This window comes from Rhipicephalus microplus, chromosome X (assembly GCF_043290135.1).
Source record: "Rhipicephalus microplus isolate Deutch F79 chromosome X, USDA_Rmic, whole genome shotgun sequence".
Classification (NCBI taxonomy): Eukaryota; Metazoa; Arthropoda; class Arachnida; order Ixodida; family Ixodidae; genus Rhipicephalus; species Rhipicephalus microplus.
Genome location: NC_134710.1, coordinates 144832136 through 144851278, shown reverse-complemented (window position 1 = coordinate 144851278; position 19143 = coordinate 144832136). Strand labels below are relative to the sequence as shown.

The 19143-nt window shown below is 45.0% G+C and overlaps 1 protein-coding gene across 1 annotated transcript in view; it reads right to left on the bottom strand.

Moving 5' to 3' along the window:
• Positions 1-19143, bottom strand: part of LOC119177000 (Na(+)/H(+) exchanger protein 2) — a 181557-nt gene that overhangs the window by 13889 nt on the left and 148525 nt on the right. The gene's annotated exons all lie outside the window — the stretch shown is intronic.

Here is a 19143-nt window from a genome sequence, read left to right as displayed (position 1 = left end):
TTATTTTTTATGAATGTTGAACAAAACATAGTTTGCGTAAGCAGGTGCCATCGTACGGCCCCACCGCGGTGGTCTTGGGACTAAGGTACTCGGCTGCTGACCTGCAGGTCGCGGGATTGAATCCCGGCTGCGGCGGCTGCATTTTCGATGGAGGCGGAAATGCTGTAGGCCTGTGTGCTCAGATTTGGGTGCACGTTAGAGAACCCCAGAAGGTCGAAATTTTCGGAGCCCTCCACTATGGCGTCTCTCATAATCATATGGTGGTTTTGGGACGTTAAGCCCCACATATCAATCAATCAATCAATCAATCGTACAGACGCTTCACTGTCGATTTCTTCTATGTTTTTTAACGCACCGTTTACATCACTGAATAAATGGAACGCATGCTATAGCGTCTTCCCAATATAATCTGAAAGACCCCACATATTTCACAGGTGCTTTATGCTAAACAGTAAAGCCTCACATTGTATTCGCTGTTAAGGAAGACTTCTTGCTGAACGAGTCAGTTGACAAGAAAGAGAGAAATATTAGCGACAAATATGAAATAAAGACTCGAGAAAGAAGCAGTATGAAGCAGAGAGGTTGGGTGCTAAACCTTTCTGTTTAGCACCCGACCTTATAGTTGCTGTTACCCGTCACAGAGACATTTGCAGCCATTGGCGCTAACACGTGCTCCCACCAGTAAGGCTGAAAACAGCACTGTACTTCCTTATTCATCAGGAACCAGCATATCACAAGCAGCATTACATGTAAATGCTCGTATATTAGCATTGATGGTTGCAATAAAAGTCACGCAACAACCCTTGTATAGGGCGGAAAAGTAGGCCTTAAACAGCATCTAATCTAAAAGTGACTTTGCAAACGTTGAGTGAGAATTACAATAACCTTTACATTGAATAACATTGTTTCACTGCAAATTTATTACTTCTCAGCTTTCTTGTTTCCTGAAAAGCAGGGATGATCCTTTTTCTTCCCTGTGAGCACGCTATAAGTTTGGGGTTAATCCGGTCGAGCACTTTGAAATACGGGGTGACGATGGTTATCTGTTCAACCAGTTATCAGTGCACTGCGGTGATCGCACTCGTACGTAGCGGGTTCCATGGTCTTGGTGAGCCTGCTCCCGACGACTATAAAAATGAAACGCGGTCAAGCCCGAGAGGTGGCGCGGCTCAAGGGGCCCTTCGCGCAGGACGCCATCACTATGACCCGCACGGCATGGAATGAGCTCGGTACCGGCGGAGTCTCCAAGGCGTCGCTTTCTGAGTGTCGAAAGAAACACGGAAGTACGACAACGTTTACAAATTCACCGGGCCGATAAGAACAGGCTCCGATTGCTAGTGTGCCATGTGTCGTACACTCGCAACACGCTATCATTATGCGCTTGTCGACTTCTTTTCTCCCCCTCCGGAGATATTATAGCCTATAGGACATTCAAGAAGCATGTTTTCGTGTTACGCCAACATCGCAGATAGGCACACAAATGGAAAGACGAGGCGGGTAAACTTTTGAATTTTAAGTACACGATAGCATGCATGCCGACGTCCTCATACCATAAATACATAAATTGTGGCTAATTGTTTGAGACAGCACAGTCAGGACTCTTGAAATCGCTGCTCATTTGCTTAATCAGTCACAGAGACTCCGAACATCCATATCCTGCAGACTAGGAAGAGGGTGGGGCATTATTAGTGCTACTTGCAAAAGCAAAACACGAACAACCATGCACTTGCAAAATTAGCAAGCACGATTAGAACGGTAGGTATCAGATGAGGATATCCCTTATTATGACAAGTGTGCACGAGTGATAACATAGGAATACTTCCTCCAAGTTTTTATACCGGTAAATTTTAACCGATTGATTCATCCTAGACCGACGCTTATTGAGCAGTGTCTTTCTGTAACACGCAGAGAAGCCGTGAGCCCGCTGGATCAAAATGTGTATGGTTCATATACAGACACCTCTGTAGGTAAACTAACGGGCGCCGTAGTTTGAAAGCACTCAAGACCTTGAGCCAAAAATAATGAAAGAAGCAAAAGAAAAAGAGACAAGGAAGTAAAATATGATTAACTGCACAGTTCCAGCCAGTAAATACGTGGCTCGCTTGCGCATTGACACTGGGTTCCAAACCGTTGTGATGACGTTCTTCAATGTGCAACTTTCCGGCGAAAGACGCGAAGCTTCTTTATACTTCTCGCTACATGATTACTGAGCTTAAAGACATGCATTTCACTCGTGGGATTTCTGCTAATTGCCATCATATGTAGGATTTTACTCATGCTCGTCATTCGTAATAACACGGAACATTGCCAAATATTATAACGAAATGGCAATTAGCAAAGACGACTATGCTTCCATCAAGGCCACTGTATCACGAAACAGAAGTGAAATGAATTAAGTTTTTTTTGTCTCTCACTGCACCCCATTCGCTGCTACGTTATCTTCTTTGACATAGTGTGTTGCGTAATGTACGAGATGGCCATTCATTTTGAAACAATATATTAACGGAAGAGCGCGCCACATCTGGCTTCGTCCTCCCCCAAACCCTGCTTTCCTGAATTTTTTTTTTTGTTCTTGCTGCTGACGTAACTGGGAAATGCCGAGGAAAATAGTCGCGTTGTATTCGGTCATGTCTGACGTCTTTCGAGGGCCGTCCACGAATGTGAGAAAAAGTGTGCGCGTGCGTGCGTCCCTATGTATGCGTGTGCGTGAGAGTGAGAAAGAAATTGATTGATTTTGATTGATATGTGGGGTTTAACGTACCAAAAGTACCATATGATTATGAGAGACGCCGTAGTGGAGGGCTCCGGAAATTTATACCACCTGGGGTTCTTTAACGTGCATCCAAATCTGAGCACACGGGCCTGAGTGATAGAGAAAAGATAGCACTCTGTAGTGGTATACCACGTGGAGCCTCTGGTCTCGCTAGCGCATATTGCTCGCACATATCTGAACGCAGTAAGAGCGACAATGGTCAGCATATCAACTGCTCGCCCCTCCGAACGTCGCGGCGCAGTGGAAGGCGAACTTCCTGGGTTCACCATGAAACCTTCCATCGAGGGCGCTGCGTTCTGTTTATTCCGAGTCACGCGCCGGAAGAACCGAGACGGAACTGCGACGAGGGTGATTCGGAAACGAGCAGTGCGACGTGAGCGCGCAAGGGGTGCCACACGTCTCTCCTATGCTGGCGTCCGTGCTCAAACTTCGCCACGTGGCTCGTATGGCCGAATCAACAGAACAAAACAGCAGCCGGCACGTAGTCAATTTCATTGTCGGCATCCCTCGCGGTGCTTGGGAACGCCCCGTCGAACTTTGATGTTGCGGAAGCTTAGGTATATCTTGGAAGTTTGATTCAATTTATTTTTCCTACCTTTTCTCTTTACGTGGAAAGAAAATTGATGTAGGTGAAATACTAGACGACCGTGCACCTAAATTTAGGTGCACGAAAACAAAATAGCCATACTCGCGGAACCCTCCAATATCTGTCCCTCACTATACAATATCAGCCAAAAAAAAAAGCTTGATTGAATTATTCAATACCCCTCGACACGGCAACAAACAACACGACAAAGTCACAGCATTTGTTATGGTTTTTTATGCAGATACTCACGTGTCTGCTGGAGGCAAATGAGACAGTGAGTGTAACGATATGACGATAGTTATAGCACGAGAACAGATCGACGACAAAGGGACAAGAAGGAGACGACCTTTTGTCGTCGTTCTGTTCTCGTGCTATAACTATCGTCATGTCATACCAACTAGCCCAAACCGCCACACTTCTAAGCGAGTGTAAGTTAGGCAAAGTATACCGCCGTGTCCTTTCAGTCAGAATCAGTCAGAATCAGTCAGCGCCGATAGTGTATCGTGTGCGCCTGTGTTCGCGGTTAAAAAAAGTTCCCAATGCTTTCCTGCACCACAAGTCGTATATTCTCGATGAACGAGAAAGATAACCCAACACCGATGAGGAGAAACATTTAAAAAAGGAACCCTGAGTAGCCTTTAGGCACTCAGTATAATATCAGAGTCATTCAATACGAAGCATTCGATCAGTTTTGAAATATATTGCGCCATGACTGCGCATGTGCGGAGTACAAGACTGCTCTTTCATTTAGGCTTTGCGTCAACCGAGCGTTCAAAAATACGGAACGGTGTGGGTTGTCAAGCGAAATTCGGATTCGGGTCACCTTCGCTGGCGACAACGTGTAGATGTCATCCATTTATGCAGCTAAATTCAAATAAAATGCTAGAGGATATATATATATATATATATATTTTTCGTATAGGAAAGAAGACGCACGTACGAAGTTATTTTATTTGACGTTTCGGCCGTGGGTCCGGCCTTCATCAGAATATATATATATATATATATATATATATATATATATATATATATATATATATATATATATATATAATCCATGTTAGCGATGAGTGACGTCGCTGACAGAAATATATCCAGAAAAAAGAAAACATTCGGGCAGCTGTCGGTCCCCGACTCTAAATTCAGCCATAGAGGCGGACACTCACGCAGGATTCAAGTGCGGCACCCCAGTCGTTGCAACTCCTAGAATAGACGTCAGTGGTAGCCACGGGTGAAGACGCGTGCATTCTGATTTGGCACGGGCGACGTCTGCTCTCTCGACTGTAGTGAATGCCAAAGGACGCAAACGCGTACACAGCGGAGATCGTCTGCTGCTACTTCTGCACCGGTCTTAACCAAATACTTTCACCACTGCAAGCGTGCACTTTAGCGGGCGCTGCGGCGCAACCTGCATGCGTCACTTTGCGCGTTCGAACAGTGCCGTATACTATAGCGGTGCCGCAAAACGAAGGATGGGTAAAAGACGAGAGGTATTCGCCGGTCACGCCCACAGGAAATGCACATTACCCCAGACACTCTCTTGTTTGTCCGCGTGAGAAACTGCCTAATGAAGGCCGTGTCATTTCAACACTGCGCCCAGTCATTTGTTCGTATACAACGGACGGAAAGACATTAAAGCTAATTGCAGGCGGCAAGCTGTCGCGTTGCTGTGGTTTGGGAAAGAGTACGTTAAAAAAAAAAAAACTTGAAACGAACGACGTTGCACATTTCTGGGCACTCTGTTTATAGTTTCTGTTCTTTTTTTTTTTGATAAATGGCACAATCACTCAGAGACACCCCTTCGCATATAACCCGTAGTGACAGGAACCATAAAGTGTAAAATGTCACGCCCTGTCTGCATTGGAAGGAAGTCACTGCTAACATCGCAACAAGCGAAGTGTTGCGCGAGCTGTATAGTACGGTCCCAATTGATCCTCCGCATGCTTCACTGCAGGTATCCTGCGCAGGACATTGCCCGGCCTCGCAACTCGCTTGCTGGGTCATTCGTTGTTGTACATATGTGCATATTGGAAGAAATTAATTTGGGTACACTAGCAAATCCTAGGCAGTATAAACAAAACACACATCCAGTGTTCAAAAGCCCACTCGAGTAAACGGGAGGCAACATGCACGCAACGAGCTGCAGTACAATTTCTCGAATCTGCGCCAAGCCTGTGGATTGTCGAGTGGAGAGAGCGAAACGAAAGGAAGATGGCAGGAAAGTTAACCAAGCACGTGCTCCGTTGGATACGCTACAATTGTGGTGGGGGAACATAATAGATGGGATTGAAAAGAAAAAGAAGAGTGAAAAAATAACACACGAACAGTTAGTCTAAACACGCAGAACACGACCACGCGCTAGTATGCCTAAGAAACGTTTACGAAATCCAGTTGTCTACAGGAAGCCCTATGGGGCTTTTGTGGCGTTGTGCACTTGCGAAATCTCACGCCAAGGTCCCGGGATCTTGTTTGCCGAGAGTGTTCTTGCGTGATGGAGTTTGGCTTCTAGAGCACGTCGTTGAGTTTGGTAGCTTTAAGAGTGGCAAAGAATGCGTTCAATCATCTCCTCAATGCCGCAAATGTTGCATGCCACGCTGTTGTCTATTCTAATGAGAAAATAATATATTCTATGGAAGGACGTATTAGAATATACGTTTCTGCCACTGCTACGCGTACATGTGGCACGATTGTTCGAGATACATTGCGCATTCATCGGATTACGAAAAAAAAAGCTCGCCTTTCACAACGCATCGAAATAAAAAAAAATATGACGCTCAGCTAAAATTACACAGGAGTGGGCAGTGAGCTAAAAAAGAAAGAGAAAAAGAGAGAGCGAACGGGCATTTAAAAATCCTGGAAGAATTGATTGATTAATATGTGGGGTTTGACGTCCCAAAGCCACCATATGATTATGAGAGACGCAGTAGTGAAGGGCTCCGCAAATTTCGCCCACCCGGGGTTCTTCAACATGCACCCAAATCTGAGCACACGGGCCTAGACAGTATTCTAGCCTCCATCGGAAATGCAGCCGCCGCAGCCGGGATTTGAACCCGCGACCTGCGGGTCAGCAGCCGAGTACCTTAGCCACTAGACCACCGCGGCGGGGTAAATCCTGGAAGAAACAGCAGTTCGAGGCACTCTTCAACCAGGCCATTTTCAGGCTCGCGGCCGTCATGCGCCGCCTTGGCACGTGTACACATAGCGAGAATTCTTTCTCTGTTTCATTTTGAGCGAGAAACCTTCCATCACTTAAAGGCTCGTTGTTTTGCGTGTTGGTTATTCCATGGGTGAATACAGCCTGTCACAGCGCCGGACTGGCAGTTCCTCGGGACCCGTGGGCCGTGTTTACGATACCATCACCGTCACGTAGACTTCTTTGCCCATGCCATGAGCAGAGGGCCCAAGTGACTTGTCACCTGTCAGGTTTTCCCACGATCCTTGGAGGCTTGCTCGAGAAGAAAAGTCGAGTCCCTTGCAATGGCAGCAGGGTGGAGTGACGTGCACGTGAACACCACTGCCACTTCTTTCATCACCCTTCCGACACCGAATATTAGCGTGCGTGTGCGGACCACGTGTCGTTATGCTGCAACTCAAAAGGGCGTATACGATTTTTAAAAATATAAGCTATACATGACACGCTGTGACCTCGCTTCCCGTAACTTGCGCGCCGTCCTACGTTACTGCGACAGGCTTAGTGTTTTTCTTTTTCTGTTCGGAACAAAAAGAGGCAATGGTAATACTTATATGGTATAGAACAATGGTGTCAAAGTTTCGAGTGGCCTTTCCTTGTTAGTAGAATGATAAATTTCATGTGCCTGAGAATTGTTCAAAGGGAAAGAGCAGAAAAGAATGTTACTTTAGCGAATCAAGAAGAGCTATCTTGGTAGAGAGTGGTCGACAATATTGTAAATCATTATGCGGTACAGTCTCACTTAGCGAAAACGCATTTATAACGAAACAAACATTTGCCGAACCGTAGCAGCGCTCTGTCCTCTTGTCGTTCTCTCCTATAACCACGCTGTCTTTTACGTTGAATCAATGCTAACAAGCTCAAGTTTCTAGCCTTTTAAAGTAGCATGTGGTCTGTGTTTGTAGGCAATCAAATGACTGCTGCTTAGCGTTTCCAAGACTTCATCATCGAGTTTGAGGTTGTTTTGCGGTGTGCTTCCTTGGCAGTTAATCTGACGAATCATATTGCATTTCTTAGAACACAGAAATGATTTCAAGAGAGAAATCGCAAAGAGCGTTCGAATAGCGGTATTCGTTCTGTTTAGGTGGCTTATACCTGAGAACGCGGGCGTTAACGACTTGTCGAAATGTAGACGTATCTAGTTTCACATATTCAAGGCTGTCAAATTTATAGTTATGTTATTTGTATACACGTTGAAAATAAAGAATTGAAAGCTATGAGTATTGAACTCATGGCTGCTTAGTAGATCGAGATCCTATAAGTATATGGTACATTTAGGGACATCTGTTCGCGATGTCGCAAAAAACGTGTATTCGAATTTTGGTTAATGTCGCCCCGAACTGCCAGACGAATGCCCTGCGGAAACTGTTTCACAGAAACGCCAATGTGAATCATTTCAATATCTTAAAAATGACACTTATTCTTAAGATTGCTGCGATGAAGACGTAACTTTGTTACTGCGTTCGAAGTGAGTTTCAATTTTGCAACTTGTACCATAAAGCGTTCATCCGAAGAGGGAATTAGTGAATTTCCCTGATCAGATATTGCAGTATTTCAACTTTGTCATGCAGCTGATTTATGCAAAGGGCATCTATTAAAAAAAAAGAAAGGCAACATTGCCAAAAACACACACGCCCAGGTTGTGCATATACACATGTTATATGTTACATCCTGCAGGTATGCCAGGTACATGCATTCATCCAGCACAGGCACTGCAAGTAAAATTGGACACTGTAGCGATTCTTGTGCGAGGCCGTCCGACGTGTATACGTTCACGTAACCACTGCACCAATTATAGGTGTATAGTTGCATCGTTTCGCGAGCTGAGAGCTTTTCGTAAAAATTGGTCCAATTACTGGGGCATGAACGCCCCACTGTGGTGGTCTAGTCGCTGAGGTACTCGGCTGCTGACCCGCAGGTCGCGGGATCGAATCCAGGCTGCGGCGCCTGCATTTCCTATGGAGGCGAAAATGTTGTAGGCCCGTGTGCTGATACTTAGGTGCACGTTAAAGAACCCCAGGTGGTCAAAATTTCCGTAGCCCTCTACTACGGCGTCTCTCGTAACCGTATGGTGGTTTTGGGACGTTAAACCCCACATATCATCTACGGGGGCATGAGTCTCGAAGGGCGTAGACCTGCGTGGATGGCATGCGAGCAATGCGGAGATTTACAGAAGGAGCGAATTCCGAAAGGAAAGTACTTCAAGCGCCTCGGGCTTTTCGCGGGGAGCACGCGTCGTGCGAAAATTCAAGCACCCGTGCGCCCGCAAAATGCGTTCCACGATGCACGGCATTCACACCATTCGCAAACATCTAACCGTATTTTGATTTTCTTTCGTAGTGGTATTCCCACAGCGAACGTTTTACTTTTTTTTTATTATAGCACTAGATGCACCGCTACTTTCACCGCTGCCACTTATTCAAATGATATGCGGCAACTAAGCCCAAAAAGTACGTTTTAAACATCTTTTTTTAAAGCACGTTTCGTATAATAAAAGATGCGACGTCTCCCACTACACAATTTGCATTAGACATGTTCAATTTCGATCATTTAAAGGTCATGCGGGGCCTTCAGAGAGAGTACACAAATAAAAAATGGCCGCCGTGGTATATAGTACAGCGATAACAGAGCTCGGCTGCTGACCGGAATGTCTCGGTCCCAGTCACAGTGGTTGCATAATCAGAGCGGCCAAAGTGGCAGAGTCCCGTCAGCTATCCAATGCTATCTATACTGCAAGTTTAAGAACACGTGGTGGTACAAATTTTCGGAGCCCTCCAGTGTGGCGTGCCTGGCAATCTTATCACGGATTTGACACGCTAAGCCCCAGATGTTAGTGTTATTATGAGGGAAACATCACAGTGAAATTTATATGCACTGTGTTAGGTTTACAAAACAGTCGATATCGTCGCGTCATACAATGCCACAAGGAAAAGTGTTCCGATGAAGTACCAGTAACGAAATGAAACGATTTATTGATTGATATGTGGGGTTTAACGTCCTAAAACCACCATATGATTATGAGAGACGCCGTATTGGAGGGCTCCGGAAATTCAGACCACCTGGGGTTCTTTATCGTGCACCCAAATCTGAGCACACGGGCCTACAACATTTCCGCCTCCATCGGAAAAACGAAATGAAACGAGAATTTGCGATTGTTAACTCAACATTATGTTAATAAGCAAGAAATTTCCCGTCCTTTCCTGCTCGACTTGGCTCATTAACGTACCATTAAAACCGGTTATCGCAATATGCGCGCATACAGTAAAAAAAAAAAAAGAGTGTGGCCAAACTGTAAATCGAATTTTCTTGTGAACATTAAGGAATATTCCCAAACGTTCAGGCACTCTTCTGCATTCCATCAGGAACTCACGTGCTATTGATTCTTTGGGTGAGATGGAGAACTCGACATAGCAGCGCCTCTTCGCAAAACCGGCTTGACATTAAAAAAAAAAAAAAACAGCGCACTTGACACCGTAAACCTCCAGAGAACAAATTTTACGATAGTGGAAAACAGGCACACCAACTCGAAATGTAAATGGCCGAATAAGAGAGCCTTTTTAATTTAAATGCAAGTTAATATAGAGGACACATGCATTTCTGCACTACAAGCAAGATTTTTTTTGCAGGACAAGATCCCAGTTAAATATATATCGCTGCATGTGAGGTCTCTCATAATACACTCATACCTGCAATAGTGACTGCCTAGCTATGTTGGCATTATTAACGTACATCGAATGTTGCATGCAACTAAACTTCATGTGCTCGAGAAGTTGTTCACGCAATTCACCTCATCAGGAAAATTGAGTGCTGTTTGTCGTCACCATTTCTCGTCAGAACAGCGCATTAAAAAACAGCTGCGTCTATATCGAGTAGGCTACAAGAGGCCAGAGGGGCGTTGCAAAATGTTGTAAGAGAACCATAGCTGATTTCGTATGTCATTTAATGAAGCTGTAAAAAAGACGTCACCTCCGGTCCTGTTATCCGATATATGTGCATGCAATGTACGGTTAAAACTGGTACAGTTTATCTGCTATGCGGTCGATCGAGGTGCATGACAGCCCCATTAATCTATGGGTTATTTGACGCATAGGGGCCCAATTTACAAGGGGCTGGTTGGTGCTTTCCGGTCACCTTCGTTAACAAAAAATAATAAAACAACCAGATCATTATCACCGGCAATAAATAATTCAACCTCGTGAAAATTCGTATAGTCCAATAACGTTTGTTGCACGAACTCAGCTGTTGGTGCGAGTGCACAGGCTATCCCTGAAGGCATATGACGTAGCTGAGGCACCACCGTGAGCATTGCATGCACGGCCAGAGCTGCTTCAGACCTGCGCCTGTAGTCTCCACCAAGGTGTGGCAGGTCACTGCGGCAGCCGTGCATGGTGGAAGGTGCGCAGACTGTGAGGCCGCGCTACTCTGAGCAGTAGCAGCAACGGTGACAGCGAGCACCGAGCAGCGCAAAGGCCGACGCCCTTTCAGAATGCCCTCCCTTATGCAAGGTGAATGGAGCGGCGGACATATAAGTGGGCGCCAAGACGCTTTATGCAGCGGCGCGTTCAAAAAGCGCCGCGTCCAAGGTGGGGACGGGGAATCAAGCGAAAGCCGGAGACTCACGAAAAGCGCTCCCAGCGGCATTCAGGCCACGCTGTTTGTTTTACCCTTTAACGCCGTTCTTTTAGACAGCTGAAGTATGTTAACGGCCTCCGCGGGTGTGCACTGCAGCGTTACTCGAAGAGGGTCAGGTCGGAGTACGAAATAATTAAAGTCCCGAGCGTGCCTCCACGAGGGCACACATCTCGATGGAATGAAACGCGCTCAAGAATGTGCAAAGAAGGGAAAAAAAAGGCGCTATGTTGGTGGCGCCACTAACGATATGGGTAAAAACAAATAAACGGACATCATGACGTAGCGTATAGTGAGCAGTGATAGGTGAACTGTCGTGAGCACGCGTTTCTATATACGTTTAAAAGAATACACACGATCTGTCGCCAAAGTGGTGGTGTTATACATGTATCGTTGAACATCTATAGAGAAGAATAACCAACATGAACTTCACCAACCTACATCGTTCAAGGTATCAACAATAAAGATGCATATTGAGTGTCGATTATCACGAGTAAAGAAAAAAGCAAAAGAATACGCAGACCAGGGTCTCGAATGCACTATAGTTAGGTAGACGGATTCCGTAAACACAACTGAACTTCTCTGTCAGTTGTGCTTGCTCTGTCAGATGTGCTTGTTCAATCATGTAAGCACAAGGGAAGCTTTAGTGCCGTGCTACAACAAATTGGTGCACTATAAAGCACCCCGACTGATATGTTTCAGAACGACAACGGCTGCATTTAAGTGCATGCACTGACGCATGCCTACAAGGGAGGTCAAAAGTTCCCAGGGCGCTATCCGATGTGATCTTATGGTAGCGTGACCTGGGAACTTTCGACCACTCCTGTACTTATACATGGGAGTCACTGTCATCAAATGGCCGGTAAAAACGCGTGTAAGAAAAAAAAAAAGGGCGACAAGGCCACTAAAAATTACGATACGCGGCATTTCGCATTCTGCTGAGACATGAAGCTCCTAACATTAAAAACGGAAAAAAAAACTTGCTTTCAGAATGTAGCGGTCCCTGACTCCCATTCGGGCTGTTTGTACTACTGAGTGTCCGCAATACATCGTCTTGCTTTTCAGATAATTAACATTAGTGGTCTTGTTGAACAAAATCATTCAGAGATAAAACCCTGTCATGTACTGATGCGCAGAAATTTTTGAGTGGCACATACATACCTGCACCAATTTGTTTTTTACATTAACTTTGAGATAAACCTCCTTTGTACCTTATATACATGCTGAATTTTATATCGGAGGTCGTCTGTAGTCGTCGTATTTCAAGAATACGAGAAAATAGCTGCAACATTGAAGTTTATTACTACAGAATAACGGTTAATTAAGGCGCCGCTCGTGGCCAAGCAGAATCTGAGAGCGGAAACGATGCAGTTTGTTGGACGGTCTATTGAAGACAGGTCTCGTGTGGACAGTCTCGGCGGGCGGAAATCGTCGGATGATGTGACTCAAGTATAATGCGCGCCCCAAGAACCTATGCTGAATAACTTATGTACGATAAACGAGGCACTTGCTATGTTGATTTTAAAAGGCTATTACGAATTGTACGAGTTGCGAGACATGCAAGGCATTTTTTAAACCGTTCTTACCGACCGTTATTCGTCGAGGGTAATGAGAAGAGAAGAGCATGTAAATTGAAAATGGGGAGTAAATTCGTATTTTTCTCTCCTTCAATAATTCCACATACTGTATGCATACCTTCGTGTTAACACTGCCGAACTGACAGTTGGCAGGCCGACCGCAGAGTGTATGCAGTCATAGCAGAAGACGTGTGCCCGGCCCGCTCTGTCTTCGACAAAGAAAGACGTGGCATGCGACCCATTCCGGCCTTTCATTTGAACCCGGCAGCGTTTAACAGTTTGCTGGACATGCGGGGCAGTGGTGGCGAACAAGGCCCGTGCGTACGTGACGAGCAGAGAAAGAGCAGTAGCGGCACCGGGATACTAGTAATAATAATAAAAAATTGGCCCCCTATCTGCATGTTTCACAGCTATGATATCGTCGAAAGGCGATCGAACAAAACGTTTATTTGATGTTCTCCGCGAGAAAATTGGTGAATTGTATTCTGGAGGCGCTGCGTTAGAGAGTCTCGATCCGTGCAGCGAAGGCAAAGGAGCCCATCGAGGCACGTGAGACACGATCGCTATCTGGCAGTTATCTTCAAAAACGAAGAAAGGCGTGCGCGCCTGTCTCAAAGGCGATATGGTGTAGAACGCAAATCGACGGGCAGGTGCCACCACCGTGTTGTCTTAGCAAAGCGTCGGAAACATTTGCCTTTTCGAGCATCACGTTGCGTTGTCAGCGCAGCGTGATAAACGCTACGGTCTTTAGAATCACTTATGTATGCCTTCTCTAATATAAAGACACACATACGAAATACCAACGTGTTGTTATGGTGCTTCAGATATGCGCAATAATTGCTTTTTTTTCAATTGAAAACCGTACAAGTATGAACGCCGAAACTTAGCAATATTGGTGGGCGCCACGGATAGGGTTGACCATTCGGGGTATCGTTCGGGTGGACAAACAGACAAATACACAAACAGACAGACAGACTGACCCAAATTTTTGCGTCGAAGACCCCAACAAAGGCTATATCGTCTATAAAAGCTGGCCGTGCAGCTGTTCGTGCGCATATACGACAGCAAACGCATCCGTAAAAAGTGCACCTCGCTTCCAGCCTTCCAACGGCCAAAGGTCGTTGTCGTCGGGAAAGAGGTGCAACGACAGGTCGCGTGCTGCGAGCGTCAAATGCGCGTGAAACGAGGGCTCTCGCATGGGTACTCGTACATGCCGTCGCGCGCCGCCTCTGTTCAAATGTGTGTATACATAGATAAACTTTCCATAAAGCGCCAATGTGCCCACAATCTTCATTTGATTGATATGTGCGATTTAACGTCCCAAAACCACCATATGATTATGAGAGACGCCATAGTGAAGGGCTCCGGAGATTTAGACCACCTGGGGTTCTTTAACGGGCACCCAAATCTGAGCCCACGGGCCTGCAGCATTTCCGCCTCCATCTGAAATGCATCCGCCGCAGCCGGGATTCAAACCCGCGACCTGCGGGTCAGCAGCCGAGTACCTTAGCCACTAGACCACCACGGCGGGGCTGCGTGCCCACAACATTGCTTTTTCATGAAAAGTGTCTGGCGAATTTTTCATGCTGTGAACTGCTGCCCATGACAGGATTACGAAGGCACGAACAAGGGGACTACATTAAGCTGACTTGAAGGTTACGTTCCAAGAGTGCTCCAAAAGTCAAAAGATTTTATCGGGAAGCTTTAGGGGCGAAGCTCCTTAAGGCGTGGGTCGGCCGTCACCTGTATGTATGCATGTATGTAGTAGCCACCTCACAGCATATCCACGGAGTGAATGATGATGAGTGGGGCGAAGCTTCGGAGGGTTTTATCGGCAAACGATGAATCACCCGCTAGCCACGTCCTTCCATCTTCTGTCTGTCTGTCTGTCTGTCTGTCTTTCTTTCTTTCTTTCTTTCTTTCTTTCTTTCTTTCTTTCTTTCTTTCTTTCTTTCTTTCTTTCTTTCTTTCTTTCTTTCTTTCTTTCTTTCTTTCTTTCTTTCCATGGGCTGATTTAACAAAAGTGCTATTCTATAATCGCCAATGACCACCCTTCTTTTCTGACGGTATACGCCCTAGTATACTGTTAGCGAAGGTGGCAGAAATCTTCTCTTACAATATAATCTATTATACGAGATTGCTATTTATCTAACCCATTTTCTCTGTCCTCATTGCATCTCGTATTTTCACCACTTCATCGACGAATAACATATCATCCTTTCATCTATCGACTAAAGGAGAACTCTAGCTGGTATTGCTTACTGTATCAACGTTTTTGCCGCCTATCAAAACAACGCACAAAAGAAAGACACAAGCTCGACGACATAGGCGACATTTCCAACTTTCACGCTGATGTTTTATTATTTTTTGCGCAAGATAAATCAATTGGAAGTGGCGCCCATGTCTCCGAGTCCTTCTTGTGCGCGTCGTTTTTCCCATAGTGGCAAAATGTCGTTCAATAGAGATTAACATGTCCCCTTTCCATCAATGCTTGCGTATCTGTCTTCGTCGACACGGCTGCTTTCGAGGCGTTCCTCAGCGAGGATCCATTCGTTCCACCGAGAGCCACAGGATCATCACGATTCCAGACAGGCAGATCTGCGAACTGAGGATGCGAGAGCCAAGCGTCGCATTGCGTCCGGCACAGACCACTCAATCGTCTTAAGTGCCGGAAGCGTGAGAGCCCGACACCCACAATAGTCTCGCGTAGGCCTGGCGTCAGCGCCCATATCGCCCCTTACTATCGATCAGACGAAGCAGCGCCGCCACAACAGCGGACGCCAGCAGAGGCCGCAAGAAATCACTTCACAGAGAAATGAAAAAGGAAGGAAAGACAAAAAAAAAGCTATCTTAAGAGAGATGCACGCATACCCAATGGCAGGCTGGGCCAGCAAAATAAAAAAAGAGATGCAGTCAATCAAACGCTGAAATTCGTGAACTCGAACGACCGATACTGCAAACGTTCGCAACACGGCCAGGACCGTCTTGTCAAAGCTACACACACACACACACACACACACACACACACACACACACACACACACACACACACACACACACACACACACACACACACACACACACAGATATATATATATATATATATATATATATATATATATATATATATATATATATATATATATATGTATATATATATAAATATAAATATATATATATATATATATATATATATATATATATATATATATATATATATATATATATATATATATATATATATATATATATATATATATATATATATATATATATATGAAAGAAGTGTATACCTAAGGGCTCGTTTCTCCGTGTTTTCACACAATATTATTCAGATCTTACAGACAACAATGCCAAGGAATGTATCGGGGAAGTTATTAGAACCAATGTAATGTAAATAAGTGGACAGAAAAGTGGCCAAAAAAATAACTTGCCGTGAGCAGGAATCGAACACCTTCGAATAACGCGTTGGATGCTCCGATATATATATATATATATATATATATATATATATATATATATATATATATATATATATATATATATATATATATATATATATATATATATATATATATATATATATATATATATATATATATATATATATATATATATATATATATACTGAATAGGCGGTATACTCTCTCATAAATTGTCTAATTAATTGCCCAGGCTGAAAAAAATGTGAGCCAATTAGCATAGTACGTTCTACTGACAACTGTTATTTTAATGGGCAAAGCAGGTCAAAGTACTGCTTTCTAGGAAAATATTTCTTGGTGTGGCTCTGCTCTCTGTGCACCGGTGGAGGAGGACGCGCACATTGCAAGTTAAGAGGGGCGTGCTTCGCAGCCGAACGGTGTAGCTCTCGCGCTGTAGGAACTGCGACGTCAAAGCGTGATAGGTGCACAAAACGTGCGTGGGCGGAAAGAAAGAAGAGCCCACGCACTGGGCTGAGAAAAGCGATCGTTCGGGCGAGCCGCTAGACCAAACCGCTCTTGTGTCTCTTTGTGGACGTCCACACGCCCGTCACGCGCACACAAACGGTCTTGGCCGCGACAACGTCAGCGACACCTCAAGAAGCGAGCCGCAAGAAAGCGAGAGAGAAAAAGAGCAGACAAGTGCGAAGAAAGGCGCCGACCTCCATAGCTATTCGGGCGGCCAGCTATAGGCGCCGCCGCGCTGTGTGGATTAGAGCCAGCGCGTGGTCGCTATACCGCCAACCGAATTACGTGCGGGGAGCATAGGTCCCGGCCACAAGCGAACGGCGTCTTCGTCGTCCCGTTTTTGGACACTGCCCTGCTTTGTGCGCAGAGGCAAGAACCACGCCCGCGTCCAGGGCACCGCAAGGGCGTGAGACCGCGCGCACGTGTTCATCCACGAGAATGTCCGAGTGGAACAGCTGAGCCGCCGAAACTATGGCAGCCCAGATTCAAGTGTCGGTAGCGAGCAGTACTGAATGGGACGGGCACACGCAGTCGTGGGCAACAGTTGTCCATGACGAGTGCCTGCTGTGCCGACCGTACAATTTATGTTGGGCAATATTTTTCTATTTTTTAGTACATTGTCATCTATGAGTGTAGGCAGTACTCCAGGAGTGCCTATCTATAGGAGTGCCCCACAGAGTTTTTTTTTTTTCAAAGGTGTATTCTTGTATGTCCATCGTGTGTTACAGTATACGGTGTACGGTATACTGGGATGACCGTTGTCCCGTTTTTAATGCAACCTCTGCAATGACTGCTTTGAATTTTGATGGTCTGGTGGGCTGTGATATTGCAGTTATTTTGTGTAGACAGTTTTGCAATTACATTTTTTCTCCCTAGGGCTTACTCCTAGGGCTTAGTAGAAACTAAGCCGTTTAGCCGCCGACGCGTCTTGGAGGCGCCATTTGCTTCCATACACTAAAAAAAAAAAAACAACAACAACAAGGAAAGGAAGAAAACACGAGATGGTCAGCACCATTGCATAGCTATCATCTTCTTCCACTGCGTCCAACATGGAAAGGTGCTTTTTTTTCTTGAAGGTGCCGAGCACCGAGAGATATCGCATTGTTGTTTGAGGAGCGTCTACATTTTTGATCTACGTGGATCTTATGAATACTCACATCTGTGTGTGCATACCCGCTACCGCCTGCATGTCTGTCTGTATAGGTTACTAAGATGTTGTGGCTACAAAAATCGTGCAATGAGAAAAAGATGACATATACGTCGACATTCCTGGCTAGGTGGGGTGCTTTTGGCGTGTGCGGTGAATTCGCGCTGCTAGCAAAAGCGTAAGTTCATTTATAAACTATCAGTCATAGAGTTCAGCATACATGCTTTTTTCCCCAGATCAAATGTTTTGCAAAGTTGCGGCGTGCCTTTCCACGCAGATTGAATCATCTATTCAGCCGTATAGGGGTATATATGAGCCCGTAGACTACTGAGAAAAGATAAGGTAGCTTACCGTTTGAAGGTATAGAAAAAAATGGGTTTCGTTAATATCGAAATAAAGTGCAATCTAATATTTAATTTAGCCACGATATTAATATGAGGCGCCCGCGTAAGGGAGGAAGGAGCTTTACAACTTGCGTCTAAATATGAAAACTAATATACATATTAAAATCTATAAAAGTACCTATCGTTAATACTGAACTTCCGTGTTCACGTAATGATGCTTCAAAAGCATGTCGACAGAGATGGAGAGAGTGACCTGTTTAGAAAAAAAAAACACCGATGCTCTTTTGCTCAGTTATGTTACGCCGATGTATAAGGGGAATTTTTACTTATCAACAACAACAACAACAACAACAACAACAACAACAACAACAACAACAACAACAACAACAACAACAACAACAACAACAACAACAACAACAATAATAATAATAATAATAATAATAATAATAATAATGACATAGGAACACTGTTTTTATGATGTCCAATAACAGTTGAGATGTTGCTGTTTACGCAGCACATCTGCCGGTTGCCAACTGCGACGAAAAATAGGAGCCCAATTTTTTGTTAGGAAAGTAATAAGAAAACAGCGTTGCGTTCTCTCTACCCTTGCCCGCCTTTCCTTTCATAAGCTTCATCTCTACAGCATCTCTAAACATGGAGACGAGAACAACCTTTCTCGGCTAAATAAATGCTGCCTGCATGACAGCAAGATAACCTATAGGAACGTCACGTGGCCATTACATGTGGTCAACGAGAGCCACTTCGTAAACATTTAGAAATGTTGGATTGGGGCATTGCGACAGACGCAGGTGACCTTGACCCTGTGACGAGACTCTCTTTAAATATCTGTGCTGGGCGCATTTCTCAGTGCAAGTCTGGGCTCCTCGAGCACGCGGGTCACGTACGCGCGGATTCGCAGATGTGCCCGGCTTAAATGTCGTCCCTTGTGG